Genomic DNA, 6,000 nt, shown 5'->3' on the forward strand with positions numbered 1-6,000 from the left:
TATTGACCAATGGAACAAGATACAAAACTGAGAGATAAACCCATGCACCTATGGGCACCTTATCTTTGACAAAGGAGGCAAGCGTATACAATGGAGAATAGACAGTCTCTTCAGTAAGTGGTGCTGGACAGCTATGTGTAAAAGAATGAAATTAGAACACTTCTTAACACCATACACAAAAGTAAAATCAAAATGGAATAAAGACCTAAATGTAAGGCCAGAAACTATAAAACTCTTAGAGGAAAACATAGGCAGAACACTCTGACATAAACCACAGCAAGATCTTCTATGACCCGTCTCCTAGAGTAATAGAAATAAAAATAAACAAATGGGACCTTATTAAAGTTAAAAGCTTTTGCACAGCAAAGGAAACCATAAACAAGATGAAAAAACAACCCGCAGAATGGAAGAAAATAATTGCAAGTGAAGAAACTGACAAAGGATTAAGCTCCAGAATATATAAGCAGCTCATGCAGTTCAATATTAGGAAAACAAACTGCCCCATCAAAAAATGGGCAGAAGACCTAAACAGACATTTCTCCAAAGAAGTAAATGGTTTTTAACCAAAGAAAGCAAGTTGCTTTAAAGAAGTACCATAAGTATGTATATATTTATTCTCCTTTCTCCTCTGATTCAAGAGGACTCGGTAATTCCACTAATTTCCCTTTTTAAACTTCTAACATGATTCTGAGATTTCAATTCTAATGTGTTTCCTTGCGTCCTGCTTGGCAGCACCTTATCTTTTTATTGTTCAGTCGCTAAGTCATGTCCAAATCTTTGCAGCCTCATGAACTGCAGCACACCACGTCCTTCACTATCTCCTGGAGTTTGCTCAAACTCATGTCTGTTAAGTCGGTGATGCCATCCAACCATCTCATCCTCTGTCATCCCCTTCTCCTCCTGCCCTCAATCTTTCCCAGCAATAGGGTCTTTTCCAGTGACCCTTCAGTTCTTCGCATCAGGTGGCCAAAGTATTAGAGTTTCAACTTCAGCATTAGTCCTTCCAATTTAGGGTTGATCTCCTTTAAGATTGACTGGTTTGATCTCCTTGCAGTCCAAGGGACTCTCAAGAGTCTTCTCCAGCACCACAATTTGAAAGCATCAGTTCTTGGCTCTCAGCCTTCGTTGTGGTCCAACTGTCACATACATGACACTGAAAAAACCATAGCTTTAAATATGTGAACCTTTGTCTCCAAAGTGATGTCTCATACACTATCTAGGTTTGTCATAGTTTTCCTTCCAAGGAACAAGCGTCTTTTAATTTCATGGCTGCAGTCACCATTGACAGGGATTTGGGAGCCCAAATAAATAAAATTGGTCACTGTTTCCCTTTCTGTTTTCCATGGAGTTATGGGACCAGATGCCATGAACTTAGTTTTAAGTTTAATGTTGAGTTTTAAGCCAGCTTTTTCACTCTCCTCTTTCACCCTCATCAAGAGGCTCTTAAGTTCCTCTTCTTGTTCTTGATGATACCATTAGAGTGGTATCATCTGCATATCTGAGGTTGCTTATAGTTCTCCCAGCAGTCTTGAAGCTCCATTTTCTGTTTCAGAATCTAAGAAATAACTAACGGGAATATCTTCAAAATGAGCCAAGCCCAGTGAGTTCCCAAAGCAGAAGAAATACGGGCAGATGGGCTGATAGATTGGCAGAATCCTTCCTGAATGTAGCCAGGCTGTTTGCCATCTGTCATTAAGAAAGAAGGGAAAATCCTCCTGGATTTTAGAAAACTTTCTTTGCTTGTTTTCCTTGGCCATTGTGCTGCTGGTTTTGTAATCAGAAATTTCCTAAATGATTATTATTAGCTTTGCTCTCAGAGCCCTACATCAGGAGAAAAACCTGGCTTTGTCACTTTTGGAATAAAAAGATCGACTCTGTTTCCCTTGTATATTGTTATAATTTTTGAGCATGTGAACGTACTACAAAAAAAAAAAAAAAAAGAAAAGAAAAAACCATCTGCTGTTTTACACCATCACTGTGACTTGGAGCAAGCTTCTTGTCCTATTTAAGTCTCAGATCTCTCATCTAGAATTAAAGGTGTTTGACCCCAGTCCCTGCCAGCTGTAATATATTATGATATAACATAAATACAGGAAGAAACTCTAAATCCGAGTGTTCCTCATTTTTCCTTGCTGTGATGTTTATAGCTAATGATTAATAATGATATCATGTACTATTGGCATACATGTGTGCCTAGTGTGTGCCAAGCACTTTACCTGCATTACTTCATGCAAATTTCACAAAATGAAAAGTAGATATTATTAATTCCATTTACAGAGGATGAAACACAGACCTCAAAAAGTTAAGTAACCAGTCTGTTTTTTCAGCTAATATGTGGTCAAGCAGGGAATCTAATCCATGTCTTTATTATTCCAAAGCCCATCTTTGTGTTGATTCCATGCCTGCTCAGATTGAAACCTTAGAAGGAAAATATACTTTAGTTTTTGCATTAAAAAAATGTTATAGCAACTTCCTTGGCTTCCTGTACCTCCAACCAGCCCTGTAAGTTCAGTGTCTTAGATTGAGTTCCTTCTGAAGCAGACCCGGCCACAAGCGTGTAGGTGTAAGTCAATTATTTTCAAGGTGATCCCAGGAAGTACTAGTAGGGGAGTGAGAAAGTGAGACAAGCAAAGGAAGGAATCTAGTAAAGGGTGCGCTAATCAGCAGGTAACCACTGTGGAAACCAGGATTCAGCCCCACTAGAGTACTGGGAGATATCTCAGAGTATTCTCAAGGAAGGGCAAGGGAGCTGAGGGATGTACCTATTAATTCCAGTCATCATTGGCTAGAGGCTGATCCTAGTGGGAGGGAGGGCATGGTTAATTCTCCTGCTCTTCCAAGTGGATTCCTGAGGCCAGAGAGAGACCTCCACAAAGAGATGCAGGTGCTTGTGGTTGGAAATGACATGATTTGACCTGGGTTTTTAAAGGATGGTCTATAAACTGTGAAAGTTAAGTGAAGTTACTCAGTCGTGCCTGACTCTTTGCAACCCCATGGACTGTAGCCTACCAGGATCCTCCCTCCATGGGATTCTCCAAGCAAGAGTACTGGAGTGGGTTGCCATTTCCTTCTCCAGGGGATCTTCCCGACCCAGGGATCGAACATGGGTCTCCCGCATTCCAGGCAGACGCTTTAACCTCTGAGCCACTAGGGAAGTGAACATAATAGGCATGTTAGTTTTCTATCACTGCTTTAACAGAATACTACAAATCTAGTGGGTGAAAACAACCCCAATTGATTATTTCATTGTTTCTGTAGGGCAAAAGTATGGGATGCTCTGCTCTGGGTTTCACATTGCCAAAGTCATGAAGTCAGCCAGTTGGACTTTTCTTGGGGGAGTCTGGGGAAAATATACTTCCAAGATCATCCAACTTGTTGGTAGAATCTAGTTCCTTGTGGTTGTCAGACTGGGATCCCCATTTTCTTCTGGCTGTCAGGAGTCATTTTCAGCTGCTGCTACTAAGTCACTCCAGTCATGTCTGACTCTATGCGACCCCAGAGACTAGTGGCAATTTGCATTCCTTGGTTTATGGCTCTCTTCACTGTCCAAAATGGCAATTTGTCCTCCTCTCTTCAAATCTCTCCGACTTCCCCTTCTGCTTCATCACTTGTTGGCCTACAACTTCTGCCACATTTCTCTGCCTTACTCTTCTGCCACCACTTTACTACTAAGGGTTCATGTGATTACACTGGGCTCACTCAAATTATCCAGGATAATCTCCCTATTTTAAGGTCAATACATTAATAACTGAATTCCATCTGCAAAATCCCTTCCTGACAGTACCTAGATTTGATTGGATAATCAAAATATTTGATTAGATAATCAAAGAGGAGAAGGGAATTTTTGGGGATGGAAGAGAACATCTTTATCATTTTGCCTATCAGAATAGGGACTTGGTCACAGGGATGCAGTACAGGAACCAGGTAAATGGCTAGCCTAAATTAGTGCTGCTGTGCTAAGGCCAATTCTGTTGTGATGTTTTCTCCTCTATAGTAAGTTCCCTATATACGAATAAGTTCCATTCTGAGAGCATGTTCATTAAGTCCAATTTGTTTGAAAGTCAACAAAGTTAGCCAAAGTACCCAACTAACACAGTTGCCTATCTAGTACTGTATTGTAACATGTTTATAATACTTTTCATACAACTAATACAAAAAAAAAACACTAAAAATAAAGAAAACATTTTAAATTTTATTTTAACTTTGAAAAGTACAGTAGTACCAGCTACATTGAGTGAGTGAGTGAGTGAAGTCGCTCAGTCGGGTCTGACTCTTTGTGACCCCGTGGACTGTAGCTCCCCAGGCTCCTCCGTCCATGGGATTCTCCAGGCAAGAATACTGGAGTGGGTTGCCATTTCCTTCTCCAGGGAACATTACCAGCTACATTACCACTGCTTTTACACTTGCTTCTGGAATTGCTGAGCTTGAAATAATAAAGATACTGTACTACTGTACTCGATACATTACTGTACAGTAAAAGACACAAACGTGCAACCACTTATAGAGGATGCACACACTTGACAGTGTACACCATACACATGAACTAACTTACATGATTGGTCATGAGAATACACTCTGAATCTTTGAAAGTTCTCATGTAGGGGACTTACTGTACTTAGAACTGGGACTAATTCCCTGAATCCAAGAATGTTACAGACCTTGAAGTGGGGATTAAATACACATAGAGATTTATAGCCTGTAGAATCCAGGACTGGCTCACCTCAGACCAAACAACTAAGAGGAAGGGAGCACAGCCCCAACCATCAGCAGACAAATGGATTAAAGATTTACTGAGCATAGCCCTTCCCACCAGACCAAGACCCAGTTTTCCCCACAGCCAATCTCTCCCATCAGGAAGCTTGCACAAGCCTCTTATCCTCATCCATCAGAGGGCAGACAGAAGAAACAAGAACTACAGCCTCCAGAACAAAAACCACAATCACAGAAAGCCAACCAATATGATCATAGGGTTCATAGCCCTGTCGTGGCGAAGGTGCTTACATAACTCACTGAAGCTATGAGACGTGTGGTGCAGAGCCAGTGAAGACAGATGGGTCATGGTGGAGAGTTCTGACAAAAAGTGGTCCACTGGAGAAGGGAATGACAAACCACTCCAGTATTCTTGCCTCAAGAACCCCATAAACAGTACGAAAAGGCAAAAAGATATGACAAGGGAAGATTAGTCCCCCAGGTCTGTAGATATCCAATATGCCACTCAGAAAGAGCAGAGAAATAGCTCCAGAAAGAATAAAGAGGCTGGGCCCAAATGGAAATGATGCTCATTTGTGGATGTGTCTGGTGGTGAAAGTAAAGTCCAATGCTATAAAGAACAATATTGTGTAGGAACTGGAATGTTAGGTCCATGAATCGAGGTAAATTGGACATGGTCAAGCAGGAGATGGCAAGAGTGAATATCTACATTTTAGGTATCAGGGAGCTAAAATGGATGGGAATGGATCAGATTACCATTATATCTACTACTTGTAGATTCTTGTGGGCAAGAATTCCTTAAGAGAAATGGAGTAGCTCTCATAGTCAACAAGAGTCCGAAATGCAGTAATTGGGTGCAATCTCAAAAATGACAGAATGATCTGTTTGATTCCAAGGCAAACCATTCAATGTCACAGTAATCGAAGTCTATGCCCCCAACCACTAATGCCAAAGAAGCTGAGGTTGAATAGTTGTATGAAGACATATAAGACCTTCTAGAACTAACACCAAAAAATTATGTTCTTTTCATCATAAGGAATTAGAATGCAAATATAGGAAGTCAGGAGATACCTGTAGTAGCAGGCAAGTTTGGCCTTGGAGTACAAAATGAAGCAAGGCAAAGTCTAACAGAGTTTTGCCAAGAGAATGCACTGGTCATAGCAAACACCCTCTTCCAACAACATAAGAGACCACTCTACACATGGACATCACCAGATGGACATCTGATGGAAATCAGATTGTGGAGGTGAAACAATCAACAGTTACTTATTAAATGAATAAATGAAGTCA

This window comes from Bos javanicus, chromosome 16, assembly GCF_032452875.1.
Source record: "Bos javanicus breed banteng chromosome 16, ARS-OSU_banteng_1.0, whole genome shotgun sequence".
Classification (NCBI taxonomy): Eukaryota; Metazoa; Chordata; class Mammalia; order Artiodactyla; family Bovidae; genus Bos; species Bos javanicus.